Consider the following 27,994-nt stretch of genomic DNA (forward strand, 5'->3'; position numbering starts at 1 on the left):
ACGACACTGTATATAGACATAATATGACATTTGAAATGCCTTTATTCTTTTGAAACTTCTGTGAGTGTAATGTATACTGTTCATTTGATATTGTTTATTTCACTTTTGTTTATTATCTATTGGCACGTTTCCCATGCCAAATTGAATTGAACATTGAATTGATAGAGAGAGAGGGAGGTCTGGGCCAGAGTGGCAGACTCTGATTGGACAGAATGTCTTACAGATGATGGCTCTCGCTCTACCTCTATATCAGGAATCTGATACGTGGAAAAACCAGAGGTCTAAGTGCCGGGAACAAGGGCTGATGGCTGAGCGGGCCCTGGTCAACAGTAGTACACTATAGGGAATAGGGTGCCATTTGGGATGCAGACTAAAGCATGGTTTGGGATGCAGGCTAGAGCATGGTTTGGAATGCAGCCCAGAGCATGGTTTGGAATGCAGCCCAGAGCATGGTTTGGAATGCAGGCTAGAGCATGGTTTGGAATGCAGGCTAGAGCATGGTTTGGAATGCAGGCTAGAGCATGGTTTGGAATGCAGGCTAGAGCATGGTTTGGAATGCAGCCCAGAGCATGGTTTGGAATGCAGCCCAGAGCATGGTTTGGAATGCAGGCTAGAGCATGGTTTGGAATGCAGGCTAGAGCATGGTTTGGAATGCAGGCTAGAGCATGGTTTGGAATGCAGACTAGAGCATGGTTTGGGATGCACCCCAGAGCAGGGTTTGGGACACATACTAAAGCATGGTTTGGGACACAGACTAAAGCATGGTTTGGGACACAGACTAAAGCATGGTTTGGGATGCAGGCTAGAGCATGATTTGGGATGCAGGCTAGAGCATGGTTTGGGACACAGACTAAAGCATGGTTTGGGATGCAGACCAGAGCATGGTTTGGGACACAGACTAAAGCATGGTTTGGGATGCAGGCTAGAGCATGGTTTGGGATGCAGGCTAGAGCATGGTTTGGGACACAGGCTAAAGCATGGTTTGGGACGCAGCCCAGAGCATGGTTTGGGACACAGGCTAAAGCACGGTTTTGGATGCAGGCTAGAGCATGGTTTGGGATGCAGGCTAGAGCATGGTTTGGGACACAGACTAAAGCATGGTTTGGGATGTAGGCTAGAGCACGGTTTGGGACACAGACTAAAGCATGGTTTGGGATGCAGGCTAGAGCATGGTTTGGGACACAGACTAAAGTGTGGTTTGGGACGCAGGCTAGAGCATGGTTTGGGACACAGACTAAAGCATGGTTTGGGATGCAGGCTAGAGCATGGTTTGGGATGCAGGCTAGAGCATGGTTTGGGATGCAGACTAAAGCATGGTTTGGGACACAGACTAAAGCATGGTTTGGGACACAGTCTAAAGCATGGTTTGGGACGCAGGCTAGAGCATGGTTTGGGACACAGTCTAAAGCATGGTTTGGGATGCAGGCTAGAGCATGGTTTGGGATGCAGACTAGAGCATGGTTTGCGATGCAGACTAGAGCATGGTTTGGGATGCAGACTAGAGTATGGTTTGCGATGCAGACTAGAGCATGGTTTGCGATGCAGACTAGAGCATGGTTTGCGATGCAGACTAGAGCATGGTTTGGGATGCAGACTAAAGCATGGTTTGGGATGGAAGGTAGTGTGCTAGTGCTCTGTCCTTCACTACTGCTGTTGATGGACACAGAGTGCCATAATGAAACAGCTCTCCACTCTGAATATCAAAACACCGTAATGGTAGAACAGGACACAATCAATGGCTATCCTCTTGTCCTGTCTCTCCCTGTCCTCCCATCAGATCTGCCTTCCTCGCTTGCTGCCTAGCGCAATCAAGGTGAGAGCCTCTGGTTGGTACTTCCCTGGGCTGCCCCTCTGTAACATACAGTAACATACATGCTCATGTGCATCAATCTCCATGGTATAATGGTATAGTCATTACCTGGAATGTATAAAGTCGGGGACAGGGTTGTGGACGCTGAAAGAGGCTGTGTCTAGGTCTCTAGAGATCTCCACGTTATCTCCAGCCATGAGACGGACAGCTGCCTTGTTTTCCTCTTCAAATATACTCTTCTGGAGTGAGGCGCAGAGGAGGAGCATGAAGTCATCTATAGAGGAGAAGAGAGGAGAGAAGAGGAGAGGAGTGGCAAGGGGAGGATTTATAATAGCTTCATAGCAATTTAATAGCTAACCAAAATGTAGATAGAGACTGAGGCAATATAACCCATTCTATCCAACCCTGTCCATACCAATCCCATTCTATCCAACCCTGTCCATACCAATCCCATTTTATCCCATTCTATCCAACCCTGTCCATACCAATCCCATTCTATCCCATTCTATCCAACCCTGTCCATACCAATCCCATTCTATCCCATTCTATCCAACCCTGTCCATACCAATCCCATTCTATCCCATTCTATCCAACCCTGTCCATACCAATCCCATTCTATCCCATTCTATCCAACCCTGTCCATACCAATCCCATTCTATCCAACCCTGTCCATACCAATCCCATTCTATCCAACCCTGTCCATACCAATCCCATTCTATCCAACCCTGTCCATTTTATCCCATTCTATCCAACCCTGTCCATACCAATCCCATTCTATCCAACCCTGTCCATACCAATCCCATTCTATCCAACCCTGTCCATTCTATCCCATTCTATCCAACCCTGTCCATTCTATCCCATTCTATCCAACCCTGTCCATTCTATCCCATTCTATCCAACCCTGTCCATTCTATCCCATTCTATCCAACCCTGTCCATTTTATCCCATTCTATCCAACCTTGTCCATACCAATCCCATTCTATCCCATTCTATCCAACCCTGTCCATTTTATCCCATTCTATCCAACACTGTCCATACCAATCCCATTCTATCCCATTCTATCCAACCCTGTCCATTTTATCCCATTCTATCCAACCCTGTCCATTCTATCCCATTCTATCCAACCCTGTCCATTCTATCCCATTCTATCCAACCCTGTCCATTCTATCCCATTCTATCCAACCCTGTCCATACCAATCCCATTCTATCCAACCCTGTCCATTCTATCCCATTCTATCCAACCCTGTCCATTTTATCCCATTCTATCCAACCCTGTCCATTCTATCCCATTCTATCCAACCCTGTCCATTTTATCCCATTCTATCCAACCCTGTCCATACCAATCCCATTCTATCCCATTCTATCCAACCCTGTCCATTTTATCCCATTCTATCCAACACTGTCCATACCAATCCCATTCTATCCAACACTGTCCATACCAATCCCATTCTATCCCATTCTATCCCATTCTATCCAACCCTGTCCATACCAATCCCATTCTATCCAACACTGTCCATACCAATCCCATTCTATCCCATTCTATCCAACCCTGTCCATACCGACCCCTAATACACCGACAGAGCAATATGATACATACAGACGAGAAAGATTGGGTTGGGGTTGGTGTGGAAGTCAGGTAAATAAAGCCACTTGATGACATTGGAGTCCATTGTAGAGTTAGGGAACCTCCATGGGTAGTCTGAAGGGATAGAGAGCAACAACAACAATATCAATGGCCAAATCATCAACACAGAAAATCCCATATATTTCATAATGAAGCTCAATTTAAACAAACACATAATACATGAAAACTGGATAACGCATAAGACATACACATAATAATGATACTAATTATAAGAAGAAGATTAACTATTTGTATATACAAGTAACAAAGTGCTTCACATCATTGGAGCGACAGGGTAACCTAGTGGTTAGAGTGTTGGACTAGTAACCGGAAGTTTGCGAGTTCAAACCCCCGAGCTGACAAGGTACAAATCTGTCATTCTGCCCCTGAACAGGCAGTTAACCCACTGTTCCTAGGCCGTCATTGAAAATAAGAATTTGTTCTTAACTGACTTGCCTGGTTAAATAAAGGTAAATTAAATAATAAAACAACTACTAACCAAGAAACAAAGACAGCTGGAAGGAGAATATATATTTTATATCATACATTAAACGCCTCTTTATTAAAGTGTGTCTTTAGCAGGGATTTAAAAAGAGGCACTGAATCTGATTGTACAAAGGCAGACCATTCCACAGTCTAGGACCCTCATGACAAATTCCCAGTCTCCTTTAATTTTCAACCTTAACTTTGGAACGGACAACAGTACCCTGCCAGAGGATCCAGAGCATCCTGGCTCGTAGTAGAGATAAAAGATCTGAGATATAGGGCAGAATCAAGCCTTAATCGTGAATCATAACATTTTAAAATGTACCTAAAAGTGACTAGAAGTCAGTGTGGAGAAGCTAGAATATGTGTGGCATGTTTACATTTCCTGTTTCCTGTTAAAAGCCGAGCTGCAGCGTTTTGAACTGACTGTAGGCGATGGAGTGACTTCTGACTCAGACGACGATACAAAGAGGTACAGTCATCTAGGCGTGAGGAAATACAAGCCTGTATAACTTTCTCCAGATCAGAGACTGGAATAAAAGACTTGACTTCTGCTGTATTTCTTGGATGATAAAAGCAGGACAACCTTCTTTACATGCAGCTCCAGGTTTAAGTCAGGGTCAAAGGAGACGCCAAGGTTTCTGGACTTTACATTGGTGGGAAAAGTTCTAAGGTTATCTACAATCTGACTCCCTTCAAGGTGGGGACCAAATACAACAACCTCGGATTTATTATCATTGAGCTGGAGAAAACTGTCAGACATCTAACATTTGATGTCAGCAAGACACTAGTGAAGGGTAGCTACGCTAGCTTGGTTAATGGGGAAGGGTAGCTACGCTAGCTTGGTCACTGGTGAAGGGTAGCTACGCTAGCTTGGTCACTGGTGAAGGGTAGCTACGCTAGCTTGGTCACTGGTGAAGGGTAGCTACGCTAGCTTGGTCACTGGTGAAGGGTAGCTACGCTAGCTTGGTTAATGGGGAAGGGTAGCTACGCTAGCTTGGTCACTGGTGAACGGTTGCTATGCTAGCTTGGTTAATGGTGAATGGTAACTATGTTAGCTTGGTCACTGGTGAACGGTAGCTACGCGAGCTTGGTCACTGGTGAATGATAGCTACGCTAGCTTGGTCACTGGTGAACGGTAGCTACGCTAGCTTTGTCAATGGTGAAGGGTACTTCCGCATAGCAGTGAAACTGAATGTTATAAATGACAGATTATGGTCAAACATTTTGAGAATAACACAAATATTAATTTTCACAAAGTCTGCTGCCTCAGTTTGTATGATGGCAATTTACATATACTCCAGAAGGTTATTAAGAGTGATCAGATTAATTGAAATTAATTGCAAAGCCCCTCTGTGCCATGCAAATGAACTGAATCCCCAAAAAACATTTCCACTGCATTTCAGCCCTGCCACAAAAGGACCAGCTGACATCATGTCAGGGATTCAGGGAGTGTTGACAAGGACAAGGCTGGAGATCACTCTGTCATGCTGATTGAGTTCAAATAACAGACTGGAAGCTTCAAAAGGAGGGTGGTGCTTGGAATCATTGTTCTTCCTCTGTCAACCATGGTACCTGCAAGGAAACACGTGCCGTCATCATTGCTTTGCACAAAAAGGGCTTCACAGGCATGGATATTGCTGCCAGTAAGATTGCACCTAAATCAACCATTTATCGGATCATCAAGAACTTCAAGGAGAGCGGTTCAATTGTTGTGAAGAAGGCGCCATGGCACCCAAGAAAGTCCAGCAAGCGCCAGGACCGTCTCCTAAAGTTGATTCAGCTGCGGGATCGGGGCACCACCAGTACAGAGCTTGCTCAGGAATGGCAGCAGGCAGGTGTGAGTGTATCTACACGCACAGTGAGGCGAAGACTTTCGGAGGATGGCCTGGTGTCAAGAAGGGCAGCAAAGAAACCACTTCTCTCCAGGAAAAACATCAGGGACAGACTGATATTCTGCAAAAGGTACAGGGATTGGACTGCTGAGGACTGGGGTGAAGTCATTTTATCTGATTGTTTGGGGCATCTGGAAAAAAGCTTGTCCGGAGAAGACAAGGTGAGCGCTACCATCAGTCCTGTGTCATGCCAACAGTAAAGCATCTTGAGACCATTCATGTGTGGGGTTTCTTCTCAGCCAAGGGAATGGGCTCACTCACATTTTTGCCTAAGAACACAGCCATGAATAAAGAATGGTACCAACACATCCTCCGAGAGCAACTTCTCCCAACCATCCAGGAACAGTTTGGTGACGAACAATGCCTGCTGTGGCACGATGGAGCACCTTGACATAAGGCAAAATTGATAACTAAGTGGCTCGGGGAACAAAACATCGATATTTTGGGTCCATGGCCAGGAAACTCCCCAGACCTTAATCCCATTGAGAGCTTGTGGTCAATCCTCAAGAGGCGGGTGGACAAAGAAAAACCCAAAAATTCTGACAAACTCCAAACATTGATTACGCAAGAATGGGCTGCCATTAGTCAGGATGTAGCCCAGAAGACAGCATGCCAGGGCAAATATTGCCTCTTTGCATCAACTTCATGTAATTGTCAATAAAAGCCTTTGACACTTATGAAATGCTTGTAATTATACTTCAGTATCCGTAGTAACATCTGACAAAAATATCTAAAGACATTGAAGCAGCAAACTTTGTGAAAATGTATATTTGTGTCATTCTCAAAACTTTTGGCCACGACTGTACAGGAAAAAAAGGATGGTGCCAGAATTGACCCCTGAGGGACACCATAGTGAATAGATTCTGGGGACGATACTGAACCACCCATGCCCATGAGAAATGTCTGCCACGTAGATACGAGCTGAACCGGTCGAGGGCAACGCCAGAGATTCTCCAGCTGGTCAACAAAGAGGTTATGATCAATAAGTCATAGGATATTGATCTCAAATACAATTAAGCAGCTTTTTGCTATTATCACAAATAGAAACTCCACAGTCCCAATAATCCAGAGGAAACCAGGTAAGGTTGTCCACTCTCGCTGCTTCTTCTGATTTGTAGTTCTTATGGTACTGAGGTCCAGAAGAACTACAACAGACTTTTCAACAGCACACGGTAACCAACAGAAGGTCCTTACTGAATTTCAAATCAAACAGTTTCCGTGAAGTGAGCGGAAGCCCGACTCAATTTTCTAAATAATACAGACACACACACACCCTTACCTTCACAGGCTGCAGGTGGTATCCCGATGCAGACAAAGTACTGCCAGGTTAGCAGACAGGCCAGGAAACAACAGTATTTAGGCCAGATCTCAGCTATAGATTTCCTCCTTCGTCTGTACATCAGGGCTATCAGAGAGAAGGCATGCAGCACAGCATAGAAGTCCATACGCTGGCCAATCACATTCACCGCCAGTAGGAAGCATGTCTAGAGCGAGAGAGAGCGAGACAACGAGGGGGAGGGAGGGAGAGGGAAGACAGAGAAAGGAAAGAGAGAAAGTGTGGAAATGAAAGAGAGAGAGGGAGAGAGACAGAAAGAGAATGAGAGACAGAGAGAGACAGAAAGAGAAAGAGAGAGAGAGAAAGAGACAGAGAGAGAAAGAGACAGAGAGAGAAAGAGAGACAGAGAGAGAGAGATTAGTGATTGTGACATGACATTGATGTCATTCTCAAATACATTAGCAGCGTTTTACTTTTATTACAAATAGACAAGACACAACCCAAGTGATGTCTCTGAATATAATGGTTTCTTCCTACCTCCAGCCCATGTGATCTCTCTGAATATAATGGTTTCTTCCTACCTCCAGCCCATGTGATCTCTCTGAATATAATAGTTTCTACCTAAATCCAGCCCAAGGGATCTCTCTGAATATAATGGTTTCTGCCTACCTCCAGCCCAAACTTGTAGAAGAAGTAGTTGATGAAGTACTTGGCACAGTTGACGATGCCGTTGTCGAGGTGTTGCCGTGTGATGTCATGGAAGATGATGCGAGCGGCGGGCGCGGTGAGCTTGTTCCTAAGTCTGTAGTACTGCTGGTGACGGTAAATGGTCACCTCAAACGCCAGCATGGCCAACATCAGCAGGTTGTTCTGGGTGAGGAGAGGAGGAGGAAGAGGAAGAGGAAGAGGAAGAGGAAGAGGGAGAGGAGAGGAGAGGAGAGGAGAGGAGAGGAGAGGAGAGGAGAGGAGAGGAGAGGAGAGGAGAGGAGAGGAGAGGAGAGGAGAGGAGAGGAGAGGAGAGGAGATAACCCTGACTCAGTTTATAGAGGTAGATGTTCAGTATAGCCCTGACTCAGTTTATAGAGGTAGATGTTCAGTATAGCCCTGACTCAGTTTATAGAGGTAGATGTTATAACCCTGACGCAGTTCATAGAGGTAGATGTTCAGTATAACCCTGACTCAGTTTATAGAGGTAGATGTTCAGTATAACCCTGACTCAGTTTATAGAGGTAGATGTTATAGCCCTGACTCAGTTTATAGAGGTAGATGTTATAACCCTGACTCAGTTTATAGAGGTAGATGTTATAACCCTGACTCAGTTTATAGAGGTAGATGTTCAGTATAAACCTGACTCAGTTTATAGAGGGAGATGTTCAGTATAGCCCTGACTCAGTTTATAGAGGTAGATGTTCAGTATAAACCTGACTCAGTTTATAGAGGTAGATGTTCAGTATAGCCCTGACTCAGTTTATAGAGGTAGATGTTCAGTATAGCCCTGACTCAGTTTATAGAGGGAGATGTTCAGTATAAACCTGACTCAGTTTATAGAGGTAGATGTTCAGTATAACCCTGACTCAGTTTATAGAGGTAGATGTTCAGTATAGCCCTGACTCAGTTTATAGAGGTAGATGTTCAGTATAAACCTGACTCAGTTTATAGAGGTAGATGTTATAAACCTGACTCAGTTTATAGAGGTAGATGTTCAGTATAAACCTGACTCAGTTTATAGAGGTAGATGTTCAGTATAAACCTGACTCAGTTTATAGAGGTAGATGTTCAGTATAACCCTGACTCAGTTTATAGAGGTAGATGTTCAGTATAAACCTGACTCAGTTTATAGAGGTAGATGTTCAGTATAAACCTGACTCAGTTTATAGAGGTAGATGTTCAGTATAACCCTGACTCAGTTTATAGAGGTAGATGTTCAGTATAACCCTGACTCAGTTTATAGAGGTAGATGTTCAGTATAACCCTGACTCAGTTTATAGAGGTAGATGTTCAGTATAAACCTGACTCAGTTTATAGAGGTAGATGTTCAGTATAAACCTGACTCAGTTTATAGAGGTAGATGTTATAACCCTGACTCAGTTTATAGAGGTAGATGTTATAACCCTGACTCAGTTTATAGAGGTAGATGTTCAGTAGTATAAACCTGACTCAGTTTATAGAGGTAGATGTTCAGTATAAACCTGACTCAGTTTATAGAGGTAGATGTTATAACCCTGACTCAGTTTATAGAGGTAGATGTTCAGTATAAACCTGACTCAGTTTATAGAGGTAGATGTTCAGTATAGCCCTGACTCAGTTTATAGAGGTAGATGTTCAGTATAGCCCTGACTCAGTTTATAGAGGTAGATGTTCAGTATAAACCTGACTCAGTTTATAGAGGTAGATGTTATAACCCTGACTCAGTTTATAGAGGTAGATGTTCAGTATAAACCTGACTCAGTTTATAGAGGTAGATGTTCAGTATAAACCTGACTCAGTTTATAGAGGTAGATGTTATAACCCTGACTCAGTTTATAGAGGTAGATGTTATAACCCTGACTCAGTTTATAGAGGTAGATGTTATAACCCTGACTCAGTTTATAGAGGTAGATGTTCAGTATAAACCTGACTCAGTTTATAGAGGTAGATGTTATAACCCTGACTCAGTTTATAGAGGTAGATGTTCAGTATAGCCCTGACTCAGTTTATAGAGGTAGATGTTCAGTATAACCCTGACTCAGTTTATAGAGGTAGATGTTATAACCCTGACTCAGTTTATAGAGGTAGATGTTCAGTATAACCCTGACTCAGTTTATAGAGGTAGATGTTCAGTATAAACCTGACTCAGTTCATAGAGGTAGATGTTATAACCCTGACTCAGTTCATAGAGGTAGATGTTCAGTATAAACCTGACTCAGTTTATAGAGGTAGATGTTCAGTATAAACCTGACTCAGTTTATAGAGGTAGATGTTCAGTATAACCCTGACTCAGTTTATAGAGGTAGATGTTCAGTATAACCCTGACTCAGTTTATAGAGGTAGATGTTCAGTATAAACCTGACTCAGTTTATAGAGGTAGATGTTATAACCCTGACTCAGTTTATAGAGGTAGATGTTCAGTATAAACCTGACTCAGTTTATAGAGGTAGATGTTCAGTATAGCCCTGACTCAGTTTATAGAGGGAGATGTTCAGTATAAACCTGACTCAGTTTATAGAGGTAGATGTTCAGTATAAACCTGACTCAGTTCATAGAGGTAGATGTTATAAACCTGACTCAGTTTATAGAGGTAGATGTTATAACCCTGACTCAGTTTATAGAGGCAGATGTTCAGTATAGCCCTGACTCAGTTTATAGAGGTAGATGCTATAGCCCTGACTCAGTTTATAGAGGTAGATGTTCAGTATAAACCTGACTCAGTTTATAGAGGTAGATGTTCAGTATAACCCTGACTCAGTTTATAGAGGTAGATGTTCAGTATAAACCTGACTCAGTTTATAGAGGTAGATGTTATAACCCTGACTCAGTTTATAGAGGTAGATGTTCAGTATAAACCTGACTCAGTTTATAGAGGTAGATGTTATAACCCTGACTCAGTTTATAGAGGTAGATGTTCAGTATAAACCTGACTCAGTTCATAGAGGGAGATGTTCAGTATAAACCTGACTCAGTTTATAGAGGTAGATGTTATAAACCTGACTCAGTTTATAGAGGTAGATGTTCAGTATAAACCTGACTCAGTTTATAGAGGTAGATGTTCAGTATAAACCTGACTCAGTTTATAGAGGTAGATGTTCAGTATAAACCTGACTCAGTTTATAGAGGTAGATGTTCAGTATAAACCTGACTCAGTTTATAGAGGTAGATGTTCAGTATAACCCTGACTCAGTTTATAGAGGTAGATGTTCAGTATAACCCTGACTCAGTTTATAGAGGTAGATGTTCAGTATAACCCTGACTCAGTTTATAGAGGTAGATGTTCAGTATAAACCTGACTCAGTTTATAGAGGTAGATGTTCAGTATAAACCTGACTCAGTTTATAGAGGTAGATGTTATAACCCTGACTCAGTTTATAGAGGTAGATGTTATAACCCTGACTCAGTTTATAGAGGTAGATGTTCAGTATAAACCTGACTCAGTTCATAGAGGGAGATGTTCAGTATAAACCTGACTCAGTTTATAGAGGTAGATGTTATAAACCTGACTCAGTTTATAGAGGTAGATGTTCAGTATAAACCTGACTCAGTTTATAGAGGTAGATGTTCAGTATAAACCTGACTCAGTTTATAGAGGTAGATGTTCAGTATAACCCTGACTCAGTTTATAGAGGTAGATGTTCAGTATAAACCTGACTCAGTTTATAGAGGTAGATGTTCAGTATAAACCTGACTCAGTTTATAGAGGTAGATGTTCAGTATAACCCTGACTCAGTTTATAGAGGTAGATGTTCAGTATAACCCTGACTCAGTTTATAGAGGTAGATGTTCAGTATAACCCTGACTCAGTTTATAGAGGTAGATGTTCAGTATAACCCTGACTCAGTTTATAGAGGTAGATGTTCAGTATAAACCTGACTCAGTTTATAGAGGTAGATGTTATAACCCTGACTCAGTTTATAGAGGTAGATGTTATAACCCTGACTCAGTTTATAGAGGTAGATGTTCAGTAGTATAAACCTGACTCAGTTTATAGAGGTAGATGTTCAGTATAAACCTGACTCAGTTTATAGAGGTAGATGTTATAACCCTGACTCAGTTTATAGAGGTAGATGTTCAGTATAAACCTGACTCAGTTTATAGAGGTAGATGTTCAGTATAGCCCTGACTCAGTTTATAGAGGTAGATGTTCAGTATAGCCCTGACTCAGTTTATAGAGGTAGATGTTCAGTATAAACCTGACTCAGTTTATAGAGGTAGATGTTATAACCCTGACTCAGTTTATAGAGGTAGATGTTCAGTATAAACCTGACTCAGTTTATAGAGGTAGATGTTCAGTATAAACCTGACTCAGTTTATAGAGGTAGATGTTATAACCCTGACTCAGTTTATAGAGGTAGATGTTATAACCCTGACTCAGTTTATAGAGGTAGATGTTATAACCCTGACTCAGTTTATAGAGGTAGATGTTCAGTATAAACCTGACTCAGTTTATAGAGGTAGATGTTATAACCCTGACTCAGTTTATAGAGGTAGATGTTCAGTATAGCCCTGACTCAGTTTATAGAGGTAGATGTTCAGTATAACCCTGACTCAGTTTATAGAGGTAGATGTTATAACCCTGACTCAGTTTATAGAGGTAGATGTTCAGTATAACCCTGACTCAGTTTATAGAGGTAGATGTTCAGTATAAACCTGACTCAGTTCATAGAGGTAGATGTTCAGTATAACCCTGACTCAGTTTATAGAGGTAGATGTTCAGTATAACCCTGACTCAGTTTATAGAGGTAGATGTTCAGTATAAACCTGACTCAGTTTATAGAGGTAGATGTTCAGTATAGCCCTGACTCAGTTTATAGAGGGAGATGTTCAGTATAAACCTGACTCAGTTTATAGAGGTAGATGTTCAGTATAAACCTGACTCAGTTTATAGAGGTAGATGTTCAGTATAAACCTGACTCAGTTTATAGAGGTAGATGTTCAGTATAGCCCTGACTCAGTTTATAGAGGGAGATGTTCAGTATAACCCTGACTCAGTTTATAGAGGGAGATGTTCAGTATAAACCTGACTCAGTTTATAGAGGTAGATGTTATAAACCTGACTCAGTTTATAGAGGTAGATGTTCAGTATAGCCCTGACTCAGTTTATAGAGGTAGATGTTCAGTATAACCCTGACTCAGTTTATAGAGGTAGATGTACAGTATAACCCTGACTCAGTTTATAGAGGTAGATGTTCAGTATAAACCTGACTCAGTTTATAGAGGTAGATGTTATAACCCTGACTCAGTTTATAGAGGCAGATGTTCAGTATAGCCCTGACTCAGTTTATAGAGGTAGATGCTATAGCCCTGACTCAGTTTATAGAGGTAGATGTTCAGTATAAACCTGACTCAGTTTATAGAGGTAGATGTTCAGTATAACCCTGACTCAGTTTATAGAGGTAGATGTTCAGTATAAACCTGACTCAGTTTATAGAGGTAGATGTTATAACCCTGACTCAGTTTATAGAGGTAGATGTTCAGTATAAACCTGACTCAGTTTATAGAGGTAGATGTTATAACCCTGACTCAGTTTATAGAGGTAGATGTTCAGTATAAACCTGACTCAGTTCATAGAGGGAGATGTTCAGTATAAACCTGACTCAGTTTATAGAGGTAGATGTTATAAACCTGACTCAGTTTATAGAGGTAGATGTTCAGTATAAACCTGACTCAGTTTATAGAGGTAGATGTTCAGTATAAACCTGACTCAGTTTATAGAGGTAGATGTTCAGTATAACCCTGACTCAGTTTATAGAGGTAGATGTTCAGTATAAACCTGACTCAGTTTATAGAGGTAGATGTTCAGTATAAACCTGACTCAGTTTATAGAGGTAGATGTTCAGTATAACCCTGACTCAGTTTATAGAGGTAGATGTTCAGTATAACCCTGACTCAGTTTATAGAGGTAGATGTTCAGTATAACCCTGACTCAGTTTATAGAGGTAGATGTTCAGTATAAACCTGACTCAGTTTATAGAGGTAGATGTTCAGTATAAACCTGACTCAGTTTATAGAGGTAGATGTTATAACCCTGACTCAGTTTATAGAGGTAGATGTTATAACCCTGACTCAGTTTATAGAGGTAGATGTTCAGTATAAACCTGACTCAGTTCATAGAGGGAGATGTTCAGTATAAACCTGACTCAGTTTATAGAGGTAGATGTTATAAACCTGACTCAGTTTATAGAGGTAGATGTTCAGTATAAACCTGACTCAGTTTATAGAGGTAGATGTTCAGTATAAACCTGACTCAGTTTATAGAGGTAGATGTTCAGTATAACCCTGACTCAGTTTATAGAGGTAGATGTTCAGTATAAACCTGACTCAGTTTATAGAGGTAGATGTTCAGTATAACCCTGACTCAGTTTATAGAGGTAGATGTTCAGTATAACCCTGACTCAGTTTATAGAGGTAGATGTTATAACCCTGACTCAGTTTATAGAGGTAGATGTTATAGCCCTGACTCAGTTTATAGAGGGAGATGTTATAACCCTGACTCAGTTTATAGAGGTAGATGTTCAGTATAACCCTGACTCAGTTTATAGAGGTAGATGTTCAGTATAACCCTGACTCAGTTTATAGAGGTAGATGTTCAGTATAACCCTGACTCAGTTTATAGAGGTAGATGTTCAGTATAACCCTGACTCAGTTTATAGAGGTAGATGTTCAGTATAAACCTGACTCAGTTTATAGAGGTAGATGTTCAGTATAAACCTAACTCAGTTTATAGAGGTAGATGTTATAACCCTGACTCAGTTTATAGAGGTAGATGTTATAACCCTGACTCAGTTTATAGAGGTAGATGTTCAGTAGTATAAACCTGACTCAGTTTATAGAGGTAGATGTTCAGTATAAACCTGACTCAGTTTATAGAGGTAGATGTTATAACCCTGACTCAGTTTATAGAGGTAGATGTTCAGTATAAACCTGACTCAGTTTATAGAGGTAGATGTTCAGTATAGCCCTGACTCAGTTTATAGAGGTAGATGTTCAGTATAGCCCTGACTCAGTTTATAGAGGTAGATGTTCAGTATAAACCTGACTCAGTTTATAGAGGTAGATGTTATAACCCTGACTCAGTTTATAGAGGTAGATGTTCAGTATAAACCTGACTCAGTTTATAGAGGTAGATGTTCAGTATAAACCTGACTCAGTTTATAGAGGTAGATGTTATAACCCTGACTCAGTTTATAGAGGTAGATGTTATAACCCTGACTCAGTTTATAGAGGTAGATGTTATAACCCTGACTCAGTTTATAGAGGTAGATGTTCAGTATAAACCTGACTCAGTTTATAGAGGTAGATGTTATAACCCTGACTCAGTTTATAGAGGTAGATGTTCAGTATAGCCCTGACTCAGTTTATAGAGGTAGATGTTCAGTATAACCCTGACTCAGTTTATAGAGGTAGATGTTATAACCCTGACTCAGTTTATAGAGGTAGATGTTCAGTATAACCCTGACTCAGTTTATAGAGGTAGATGTTCAGTATAACCCTGACTCAGTTTATAGAGGTAGATGTTCAGTATAAACCTGACTCAGTTCATAGAGGTAGATGTTCAGTATAAACCTGACTCAGTTTATAGAGGTAGATGTTCAGTATAGCCCTGACTCAGTTTATAGAGGGAGATGTTCAGTATAAACCTGACTCAGTTTATAGAGGTAGATGTTATAAACCTGACTCAGTTTATAGAGGTAGATGTTCAGTATAGCCCTGACTCAGTTTATAGAGGTAGATGTTCAGTATAACCCTGACTCAGTTTATAGAGGTAGATGTTCAGTATAAACCTGACTCAGTTTATAGAGGTAGATGTTCAGTATAACCCTGACTCAGTTTATAGAGGTAGATGTTCAGTATAAACCTGACTCAGTTTATAGAGGTAGATGTTATAACCCTGACTCAGTTTATAGAGGTAGATGTTCAGTATAAACCTGACTCAGTTTATAGAGGTAGATGTTCAGTATAAACCTGACTCAGTTTATAGAGGTAGATGTTATAACCCTGACTCAGTTTATAGAGGTAGATGTTATAACCCTGACTCAGTTTATAGAGGTAGATGTGCAGTATAAACCTGACTCAGTTTATAGAGGTAGATGTTATAAACCTGACTCAGTTTATAGAGGTAGATGTTCAGTATAGCCCTGACTCAGTTTATAGAGGTAGATGTTCAGTATAACCCTGACTCAGTTTATAGAGGTAGATGTTCAGTATAAACCTGACTCAGTTTATAGAGGTAGATGTTCAGTATAACCCTGACTCAGTTTATAGAGGTAGATGTTCAGTATAAACCTGACTCAGTTTATAGAGGTAGATGTTATAACCCTGACTCAGTTTATAGAGGTAGATGTTCAGTATAAACCTGACTCAGTTTATAGAGGTAGATGTTCAGTATAAACCTGACTCAGTTTATAGAGGTAGATGTTATAACCCTGACTCAGTTTATAGAGGTAGATGTTATAACCCTGACTCAGTTTATAGAGGTAGATGTTATAACCCTGACTCAGTTTATAGAGGTAGATGTTCAGTATAAACCTGACTCAGTTTATAGAGGTAGATGTTCAGTATAAACCTGACTCAGTTTATAGAGGTAGATGTTCAGTATAACCCTGACTCAGTTTATAGAGGTAGATGTTCAGTATAAACCTGACTCAGTTTATAGAGGTAGATGTTCAGTATAAACCTGACTCAGTTTATAGAGGTAGATGTTCAGTATAACCCTGACTCAGTTTATAGAGGTAGATGTTCAGTATAACCCTGACTCAGTTTATAGAGGTAGATGTTCAGTATAAACCTGACTCAGTTTATAGAGGTAGATGTTCAGTATAAACCTGACTCAGTTTATAGAGGTAGATGTTCAGTATAAACCTGACTCAGTTTATAGAGGTAGATGTTATAACCCTGACTCAGTTTATAGAGGTAGATGTTATAACCCTGACTCAGTTTATAGAGGTAGATGTTCAGTAGTATAAACCTGACTCAGTTTATAGAGGTAGATGTTCAGTATAAACCTGACTCAGTTTATAGAGGTAGATGTTATAACCCTGACTCAGTTTATAGAGGTAGATGTTCAGTATAAACCTGACTCAGTTTATAGAGGTAGATGTTCAGTATAGCCCTGACTCAGTTTATAGAGGTAGATGTTCAGTATAGCCCTGACTCAGTTTATAGAGGTAGATGTTCAGTATAACCCTGACTCAGTTTATAGAGGTAGATGTTATAACCCTGACTCAGTTTATAGAGGTAGATGTTCAGTATAGCCCTGACTCAGTTTATAGAGGTAGATGTTCAGTATAGCCCTGACTCAGTTTATAGAGGTAGATGTTCAGTATAAACCTGACTCAGTTTATAGAGGTAGATGTTATAACCCTGACTCAGTTTATAGAGGTAGATGTTCAGTATAAACCTGACTCAGTTTATAGAGGTAGATGTTCAGTATAAACCTGACTCAGTTTATAGAGGTAGATGTTATAACCCTGACTCAGTTTATAGAGGTAGATGTTATAACCCTGACTCAGTTTATAGAGGTAGATGTTCAGTATAGCCCTGACTCAGTTTATAGAGGTAGATGTTCAGTATAACCCTGACTCAGTTTATAGAGGTAGATGTTATAACCCTGACTCAGTTTATAGAGGTAGATGTTCAGTATAACCCTGACTCAGTTTATAGAGGTAGATGTTCAGTATAAACCTGACTCAGTTCATAGAGGTAGATGTTCAGTATAACCCTGACTCAGTTTATAGAGGTAGATGTTCAGTATAACCCTGACTCAGTTTATAGAGGTAGATGTTCAGTATAAACCTGACTCAGTTTATAGAGGTAGATGTTCAGTATAGCCCTGACTCAGTTTATAGAGGGAGATGTTCAGTATAAACCTGACTCAGTTTATAGAGGTAGATGTTATAAACCTGACTCAGTTTATAGAGGTAGATGTTCAGTATAGCCCTGACTCAGTTTATAGAGGTAGATGTTCAGTATAACCCTGACTCAGTTTATAGAGGTAGATGTACAGTATAACCCTGACTCAGTTTATAGAGGTAGATGTTCAGTATAAACCTGACTCAGTTTATAGAGGTAGATGTTATAACCCTGACTCAGTTTATAGAGGTAGATGTTCAGTATAGCCCTGACTCAGTTTATAGAGGTAGATGCTATAGCCCTGACTCAGTTTATAGAGGTAGATGTTCAGTATAAACCTGACTCAGTTTATAGAGGTAGATGTTCAGTATAACCCTGACTCAGTTTATAGAGGTAGATGTTCAGTATAAACCTGACTCAGTTTATAGAGGTAGATGTTATAACCCTGACTCAGTTTATAGAGGTAGATGTTCAGTATAAACCTGACTCAGTTTATAGAGGTAGATGTTATAACCCTGACTCAGTTTATAGAGGTAGATGTTCAGTATAAACCTGACTCAGTTCATAGAGGGAGATGTTCAGTATAAACCTGACTCAGTTTATAGAGGTAGATGTTATAAACCTGACTCAGTTTATAGAGGTAGATGTTCAGTATAAACCTGACTCAGTTTATAGAGGTAGATGTTCAGTATAAACCTGACTCAGTTTATAGAGGTAGATGTTCAGTATAACCCTGACTCAGTTTATAGAGGTAGATGTTCAGTATAAACCTGACTCAGTTTATAGAGGTAGATGTTCAGTATAAACCTGACTCAGTTTATAGAGGTAGATGTTCAGTATAACCCTGACTCAGTTTATAGAGGTAGATGTTCAGTATAACCCTGACTCAGTTTATAGAGGTAGATGTTCAGTATAAACCTGACTCAGTTTATAGAGGTAGATGTTCAGTATAAACCTGACTCAGTTTATAGAGGTAGATGTTATAACCCTGACTCAGTTTATAGAGGTAGATGTTATAACCCTGACTCAGTTTATAGAGGTAGATGTTCAGTATAAACCTGACTCAGTTCATAGAGGGAGATGTTCAGTATAAACCTGACTCAGTTTATAGAGGTAGATGTTATAAACCTGACTCAGTTTATAGAGGTAGATGTTCAGTATAAACCTGACTCAGTTTATAGAGGTAGATGTTCAGTATAAACCTGACTCAGTTTATAGAGGTAGATGTTCAGTATAACCCTGACTCAGTTTATAGAGGTAGATGTTCAGTATAAACCTGACTCAGTTTATAGAGGTAGATGTTCAGTATAAACCTGACTCAGTTTATAGAGAGGTAGATGTTCAGTATAACCCTGACTCAGTTTATAGAGGTAGATGTTCAGTATAACCCTGACTCAGTTTATAGAGGTAGATGTTCAGTATAACCCTGACTCAGTTTATAGAGGTAGATGTTCAGTATAAACCTGACTCAGTTTATAGAGGTAGATGTTCAGTATAAACCTGACTCAGTTTATAGAGGTAGATGTTATAACCCTGACTCAGTTTATAGAGGTAGATGTTATAACCCTGACTCAGTTTATAGAGGTAGATGTTCAGTAGTATAAACCTGACTCAGTTTATAGAGGTAGATGTTCAGTATAAACCTGACTCAGTTTATAGAGGTAGATGTTATAACCCTGACTCAGTTTATAGAGGTAGATGTTCAGTATAAACCTGACTCAGTTTATAGAGGTAGATGTTCAGTATAGCCCTGACTCAGTTTATAGAGGTAGATGTTCAGTATAGCCCTGACTCAGTTTATAGAGGTAGATGTTCAGTATAAACCTGACTCAGTTTATAGAGGTAGATGTTATAACCCTGACTCAGTTTATAGAGGTAGATGTTATAAACCTGACTCAGTTTATAGAGGTAGATGTTCAGTATAACCCTGACTCAGTTTATAGAGGTAGATGTTATAACCCTGACTCAGTTTATAGAGGTAGATGTTATAACCCTGACTCAGTTTATAGAGGTAGATGTTATAACCCTGACTCAGTTTATAGAGGTAGATGTTATAACCCTGACTCAGTTTATAGAGGTAGATGTTCAGTATAAACCTGACTCAGTTTATAGAGGTAGATGTTATAACCCTGACTCAGTTTATAGAGGTAGATGTTCAGTATAGCCCTGACTCAGTTTATAGAGGTAGATGTTCAGTATAACCCTGACTCAGTTTATAGAGGTAGATGTTATAACCCTGACTCAGTTTATAGAGGTAGATGTTCAGTATAACCCTGACTCAGTTTATAGAGGTAGATGTTCAGTATAAACCTGACTCAGTTCATAGAGGTAGATGTTCAGTATAACCCTGACTCAGTTTATAGAGGTAGATGTTCAGTATAACCCTGACTCAGTTTATAGAGGTAGATGTTCAGTATAAACCTGACTCAGTTTATAGAGGTAGATGTTCAGTATAGCCCTGACTCAGTTTATAGAGGGAGATGTTCAGTATAAACCTGACTCAGTTTATAGAGGTAGATGTTATAAACCTGACTCAGTTTATAGAGGTAGATGTTCAGTATAGCCCTGACTCAGTTTATAGAGGTAGATGTTCAGTATAACCCTGACTCAGTTTATAGAGGTAGATGTTCAGTATAAACCTGACTCAGTTTATAGAGGTAGATGTTCAGTATAACCCTGACTCAGTTTATAGAGGTAGATGTTCAGTATAAACCTGACTCAGTTTATAGAGGTAGATGTTATAACCCTGACTCAGTTTATAGAGGTAGATGTTCAGTATAAACCTGACTCAGTTTATAGAGGTAGATGTTCAGTATAAACCTGACTCAGTTTATAGAGGTAGATGTTATAACCCTGACTCAGTTTATAGAGGTAGATGTTATAACCCTGACTCAGTTTATAGAGGTAGATGTTCAGTATAAACCTGACTCAGTTTATAGAGGTAGATGTTATAAACCTGACTCAGTTTATAGAGGTAGATGTTCAGTATAAACCTGACTCAGTTTATAGAGGTAGATGTTCAGTATAGCCCTGACTCAGTTTATAGAGGTAGATGTTCAGTATAGCCCTGACTCAGTTTATAGAGGTAGATGTTCAGTTTAACCCTGACTCAGTTTATAGAGGTAGATGTTCAGTATAAACCTGACTCAGTTTATAGAGGTAGATGTTCAGTATAACCCTGACTCAGTTTATAGAGGTAGATGTTCAGTATAGCCCTGACTCAGTTTATAGAGGTAGATGTTCAGTATAACCCTGACTCAGTTTATAGAGGTAGATGTTCAGTATAAACCTGACTCAGTTTATAGAGGTAGATGTTCAGTATAACCCTGACTCAGTTTATAGAGGTAGATGTTCAGTATAAACCTGACTCAGTTTATAGAGGTAGATGTTATAACCCTGACTCAGTTTATAGAGGTAGATGTTCAGTATAAACCTGACTCAGTTTATAGAGGTAGATGTTCAGTATAAACCTGACTCAGTTTATAGAGGTAGATGTTATAACCCTGACTCAGTTTATAGAGGTAGATGTTATAACCCTGACTCAGTTTATAGAGGTAGATGTTATAACCCTGACTCAGTTTATAGAGGTAGATGTTCAGTATAAACCTGACTCAGTTCATAGAGGGAGATGTTCAGTATAAACCTGACTCAGTTTATAGAGGTAGATGTTATAAACCTGACTCAGTTTATAGAGGTAGATGTTCAGTATAAACCTGACTCAGTTTATAGAGGTAGATGTTCAGTATAAACCTGACTCAGTTTATAGAGGTAGATGTTCAGTATAACCCTGACTCAGTTTATAGAGGTAGATGTTCAGTATAAACCTGACTCAGTTTATAGAGGTAGATGTTCAGTATAAACCTGACTCAGTTTATAGAGGTAGATGTTCAGTATAACCCTGACTCAGTTTATAGAGGTAGATGTTCAGTATAACCCTGACTCAGTTTATAGAGGTAGATGTTCAGTATAACCCTGACTCAGTTTATAGAGGTAGATGTTCAGTATAAACCTGACTCAGTTTATAGAGGTAGATGTTCAGTATAAACCTGACTCAGTTTATAGAGGTAGATGTTATAACCCTGACTCAGTTTATAGAGGTAGATGTTATAACCCTGACTCAGTTTATAGAGGTAGATGTTCAGTAGTATAAACCTGACTCAGTTTATAGAGGTAGATGTTCAGTATAAACCTGACTCAGTTTATAGAGGTAGATGTTATAACCCTGACTCAGTTTATAGAGGTAGATGTTCAGTATAAACCTGACTCAGTTTATAGAGGTAGATGTTCAGTATAGCCCTGACTCAGTTTATAGAGGTAGATGTTCAGTATAGCCCTGACTCAGTTTATAGAGGTAGATGTTCAGTATAAACCTGACTCAGTTTATAGAGGTAGATGTTCAGTATAAACCTGACTCAGTTTATAGAGGTAGATGTTATAACCCTGACTCAGTTTATAGAGGTAGATGTTATAACCCTGACTCAGTTTATAGAGGTAGATGTTATAACCCTGACTCAGTTTATAGAGGTAGATGTTCAGTATAAACCTGACTCAGTTTATAGAGGAAGATGTTATAACCCTGACTCAGTTTATAGAGGTAGATGTTCAGTATAAACCTGACTCAGTTCATAGAGGGAGATGTTCAGTATAAACCTGACTCAGTTTATAGAGGTAGATGTTATAACCCTGACTCAGTTTATAGAGGTAGATGTTATAACCCTGACTCAGTTTATAGAGGTAGATGTTCAGTATAGCCCTGACTCAGTTTATAGAGGTAGATGTTCAGTATAAACCTGACTCAGTTTATAGAGGTAGATGTTATAAACCTGACTCAGTTTATAGAGGTAGATGTTCAGTATAGCCCTGACTCAGTTTATAGAGGTAGATGTTCAGTATAACCCTGACTCAGTTTATAGAGGTAGATGTTCAGTATAGCCCTGACTCAGTTTATAGAGGTAGATGTTCAGTATAAACCTGACTCAGTTTATAGAGGTAGATGTTATAACCCTGACTCAGTTTATAGAGGTAGATGTTCAGTATAAACCTGACTCAGTTTATAGAGGTAGATGTTATAACCCTGACTCAGTTTATAGAGGTAGATGTTCAGTATAAACCTGACTCAGTTTATAGAGGTAGATGTTATAACCCTGACTCAGTTTATAGAGGTAGATGTTCAGTATAAACCTGACTCAGTTCATAGAGGGAGATGTTCAGTATAAACCTGACTCAGTTTATAGAGGTAGATGTTATAACCCTGACTCAGTTTATAGAGGTAGATGTTATAACCCTGACTCAGTTTATAGAGGTAGATGTTCAGTATAACCCTGACTCAGTTTATAGAGGTAGATGTTCAGTATAAACCTGACTCAGTTTATAGAGGTAGATGTTCAGTATAAACCTGACTCAGTTTATAGAGGTAGATGTTATAACCCTGACTCAGTTTATAGAGGTAGATGTTCAGTAGTATAAACCTGACTCAGTTTATAGAGGTAGATGTTCAGTATAGCCCTGACTCAGTTTATAGAGGTAGATGTTCAGTATAACCCTGACTCAGTTTATAGAGGTAGATGTTCAGTATAACCCTGACTCAGTTCATAGAGGTAGATGTTCAGTATAAACCTGACTCAGTTTATAGAGGTAGATGTTCAGTATAAACCTGACTCAGTTTATAGAGGTAGATGTTATAACCCTGACTCAGTTTATAGAGGTAGATGTTCAGTATAACCCTGACTCAGTTTATAGAGGTAGATGTTATAAACCTGACTCAGTTTATAGAGGTAGATGTTCAGTATAAACCTGACTCAGTTTATAGAGGTAGATGTTCAGTATAACCCTGACTCAGTTTATAGAGGTAGATGTTCAGTATAACCCTGACTCAGTTTATAGAGGTAGATGTTATAACCCTGACTCAGTTTATAGAGGTAGATGTTCAGTATAAACCTGACTCAGTTTATAGAGGTAGATGTTCAGTATAGCCCTGACTCAGTTTATAGAGGTAGATGTTCAGTATAAACCTGACTCAGTTTATAGAGGTAGATGTTCAGTATAAACCTGACTCAGTTTATAGAGGTAGATGTTCAGTATGAACCTGACTCAGTTTATAGAGGTAGATGTTCAGTATAAACCTGACTCAGTTTATAGAGGTAGATGTTCAGTATAAACCTGACTCAGTTTATAGAGGTAGATGTTCAGTATAAACCTGACTCAGTTTATAGAGGTAGATGTTATAACCCTGACTCAGTTTATAGAGGTAGATGTTCAGTATAAACCTGACTCAGTTTATAGAGGTAGATGTTATAACCCTGACTCAGTTCATAGAGGTAGATGTTCAGTATAGCCCTGACTCAGTTTATAGAGGTAGATGTTCAGTATAACCCTGACTCAGTTTATAGAGGTAGATGTTATAACCCTGACTCAGTTTATAGAGGTAGATGTTATAACCCTGACTCAGTTTATAGAGGTAGATGTTCAGTATAAACCTGACTCAGTTTATAGAGGTAGATGTTATAACCCTGACTCAGTTTATAGAGGTAGATGTTATAACCCTGACTCAGTTTATAGAGGTAGATGTTCAGTATAACCCTGACTCAGTTTATAGAGGTAGATGTTCAGTATAGCCCTGACTCAGTTTATAGAGGTAGATGTTATAACCCTGACTCAGTTTATAGAGGTAGATGTTATAACCCTGACTCAGTTTATAGAGGTAGATGTTCAGTATAACCCTGACTCAGTTTATAGAGGTAGATGTTATAACCCTGACTCAGTTTATAGAGGTAGATGTTATAAACCTGACTCAGTTTATAGAGGTAGATGTTCAGTATAAACCTGACTCAGTTTATAGAGGTAGATGTTATAACCCTGACTCAGTTTATAGAGGTAGATGTTCAGTATAAACCTGACTCAGTTTATAGAGGTAGATGTTATAACCCTGACTCAGTTTATAGAGGTAGATGTTATAACCCTGACTCAGTTTATAGAGGTAGATGTTCAGTATAACCCTGACTCAGTTTATAGAGGGAGATGTTCAGTATAGCCCTGACTCAGTTTATAGAGGTAGATGTTATAACCCTGACTCAGTTTATAGAGGTAGATGTTATAACCCTGACTCAGTTTATAGAGGTAGATGTTCAGTATAAACCTGACTCAGTTTATAGAGGTAGATGTTCAGTATAGCCCTGACTCAGTTTATAGAGGTAGATGTTCAGTATAACCCTGACTCAGTTTATAGAGGTAGATGTTATAACCCTGACTCAGTTTATAGAGGTAGATGTTCAGTATAACCCTGACTCAGTTTATAGAGGTAGATGTTCAGTATAACCCTCACTCAGTTTATAGAGGTAGATGTTATAACCCTGACTCAGTTTATAGAGGTAGATGTTCAGTATAACCCTGACTCAGTTTATAGAGGTAGATGTTCAGTATAAACCTGACTCAGTTTATAGAGGTAGATGTTATAACCCTGACTCAGTTTATAGAGGTAGATGTTCAGTATAGCCCTGACTCAGTTTATAGAGGTAGATGTTCAGTATAAACCTGACTCAGTTTATAGAGGTAGATGTTCAGTATAGCCCTGACTCAGTTTATAGAGGGAGATGTTCAGTATAAACCTGACTCAGTTTATAGAGGTAGATGTTCAGTAGTATAAACCTGACTCAGTTTATAGAGGTAGATGTTCAGTATAAACCTGACTCAGTTTATATAGGTAGATGTTCAGTATAAACCTGACTCAGTTTATAGAGGTAGATGTTATAACCCTGACTCAGTTTATAGAGGTAGATGTTCAGTATAGCCCTGACTCAGTTTATAGAGGTAGATGTTCAGTATAGCCCTGACTCAGTTTATAGAGGTAGATGTTATAACCCTGACTCAGTTTATAGAGGTAGATGTTCAGTATAAACCTGACTCAGTTTATAGAGGTAGATGTTATAACCCTGACTCAGTTTATAGAGGTAGATGTTATAACCCTGACTCAGTTTATAGAGGTAGATGTTATAACCCTGACTCAGTTTATAGAGGTAGATGTTCAGTATAAACCTGACTCAGTTTATAGAGGTAGATGTTATAACCCTGACTCAGTTTATAGAGGTAGATGTTCAGTATAAACCTGACTCAGTTCATAGAGGGAGATGTTCAGTATAAACCTGACTCAGTTTATAGAGGTAGATGTTATAACCCTGACTCAGTTTATAGAGGTAGATGTTATAACCCTGACTCAGTTTATAGAGGTAGATGTTCAGTATAGCCCTGACTCAGTTTATAGAGGTAGATGTTCAGTATAAACCTGACTCAGTTTATAGAGGTAGATGTTATAAACCTGACTCAGTTTATAGAGGTAGATGTTCAGTATAGCCCTGACTCAGTTTATAGAGGTAGATGTTCAGTATAACCCTGACTCAGTTTATAGAGGTAGATGTTCAGTATAGCCCTGACTCAGTTTATAGAGGTAGATGTTCAGTATAAACCTGACTCAGTTTATAGAGGTAGATGTTATAACCCTGACTCAGTTTATAGAGGTAGATGTTCAGTATAAACCTGACTCAGTTTATAGAGGTAGATGTTATAACCCTGACTCAGTTTATAGAGGTAGATGTTCAGTATAAACCTGACTCAGTTTATAGAGGTAGATGTTATAACCCTGACTCAGTTTATAGAGGTAGATGTTCAGTATAAATAGAGGGAGATGTTCTGACTCAGTTCATAGAGGTAGATGTTCAGTATAAACCTGACTCAGTTTATAGAGGTAGATGTTATAACCCTGACTCAGTTTATAGAGGTAGATGTTATAACCCTGACTCAGTTTATAGAGGTAGATGTTCAGTATAACCCTGACTCAGTTTATAGAGGTAGATGTTCAGTATAAACCTGACTCAGTTTATAGAGGTAGATGTTCAGTATAAACCTGACTCAGTTTATAGAGGTAGATGTTATAACCCTGACTCAGTTTATAGAGGTAGATGTTCAGTAGTATAAACCTGACTCAGTTTATAGAGGTAGATGTTCAGTATAGCCCTGACTCAGTTTATAGAGGTAGATGTTCAGTATAACCCTGACTCAGTTTATAGAGGTAGATGTTCAGTATAACCCTGACTCAGTTCATAGAGGTAGATGTTCAGTATAAACCTGACTCAGTTTATAGAGGTAGATGTTCAGTATAAACCTGACTCAGTTTATAGAGGTAGATGTTATAACCCTGACTCAGTTTATAGAGGTAGATGTTCAGTATAACCCTGACTCCGTTTATAGAGGTAGATGTTATAAACCTGACTCAGTTTATAGAGGTAGATGTTCAGTATAAACCTGACTCAGTTTATAGAGGTAGATGTTCAGTATAACCCTGACTCAGTTTATAGAGGTAGATGTTCAGTATAACCCTGACTCAGTTTATAGAGGTAGATGTTATAACCCTGACTCAGTTTATAGAGGTAGATGTTCAGTATAAACCTGACTCAGTTTATAGAGGTAGATGTTCAGTATAGCCCTGACTCAGTTTATAGAGGTAGATGTTCAGTATAAACCTGACTCAGTTTATAGAGGTAGATGTTCAGTATAAACCTGACTCAGTTTATAGAGGTAGATGTTCAGTATAAACCTGACTCAGTTTATAGAGGTAGATGTTCAGTATAAACCTGACTCAGTTTATAGAGGTAGATGTTCAGTATAAACCTGACTCAGTTTATAGAGGTAGATGTTCAGTATAAACCTGACTCAGTTTATAGAGGTAGATGTTATAACCCTGACTCAGTTTATAGAGGTAGATGTTCAGTATAAACCTGACTCAGTTTATAGAGGTAGATGTTATAACCCTGACTCAGTTCATAGAGGTAGATGTTCAGTATAGCCCTGACTCAGTTTATAGAGGTAGATGTTCAGTATAACCCTGACTCAGTTTATAGAGGTAGATGTTATAACCCTGACTCAGTTTATAGAGGTAGATGTTATAACCCTGACTCAGTTTATAGAGGTAGATGTTCAGTATAAACCTGACTCAGTTTATAGAGGTAGATGTTATAACCCTGACTCAGTTTATAGAGGTAGATGTTATAACCCTGACTCAGTTTATAGAGGTAGATGTTCAGTATAACCCTGACTCAGTTTATAGAGGTAGATGTTCAGTATAGCCCTGACTCAGTTTATAGAGGTAGATGTTATAACCCTGACTCAGTTTATAGAGGTAGATGTTATAACCCTGACTCAGTTTATAGAGGTAGATGTTCAGTATAACCCTGACTCAGTTTATAGAGGTAGATGTTATAGCCCTGACTCAGTTTATAGAGGTAGATGTTATAAACCTGACTCAGTTTATAGAGGTAGATGTTCAGTATAAACCTGACTCAGTTTATAGAGGTAGATGTTATAACCCTGAC

At 39.3% G+C, this 27,994-nt stretch overlaps 1 pseudogene; it reads right to left on the reverse strand.

The window, feature by feature from the left end:
- LOC135558083 (piezo-type mechanosensitive ion channel component 2-like) overlaps nt 1-27,994 on the reverse strand; it is a 243,148-nt pseudogene that overhangs the window by 101,513 nt on the left and 113,641 nt on the right.

The sequence above is a fragment of the Oncorhynchus masou genome, chromosome 17 (assembly GCF_036934945.1).
Source record: "Oncorhynchus masou masou isolate Uvic2021 chromosome 17, UVic_Omas_1.1, whole genome shotgun sequence".
NCBI lineage: Eukaryota > Metazoa > Chordata > Actinopteri > Salmoniformes > Salmonidae > Oncorhynchus > Oncorhynchus masou.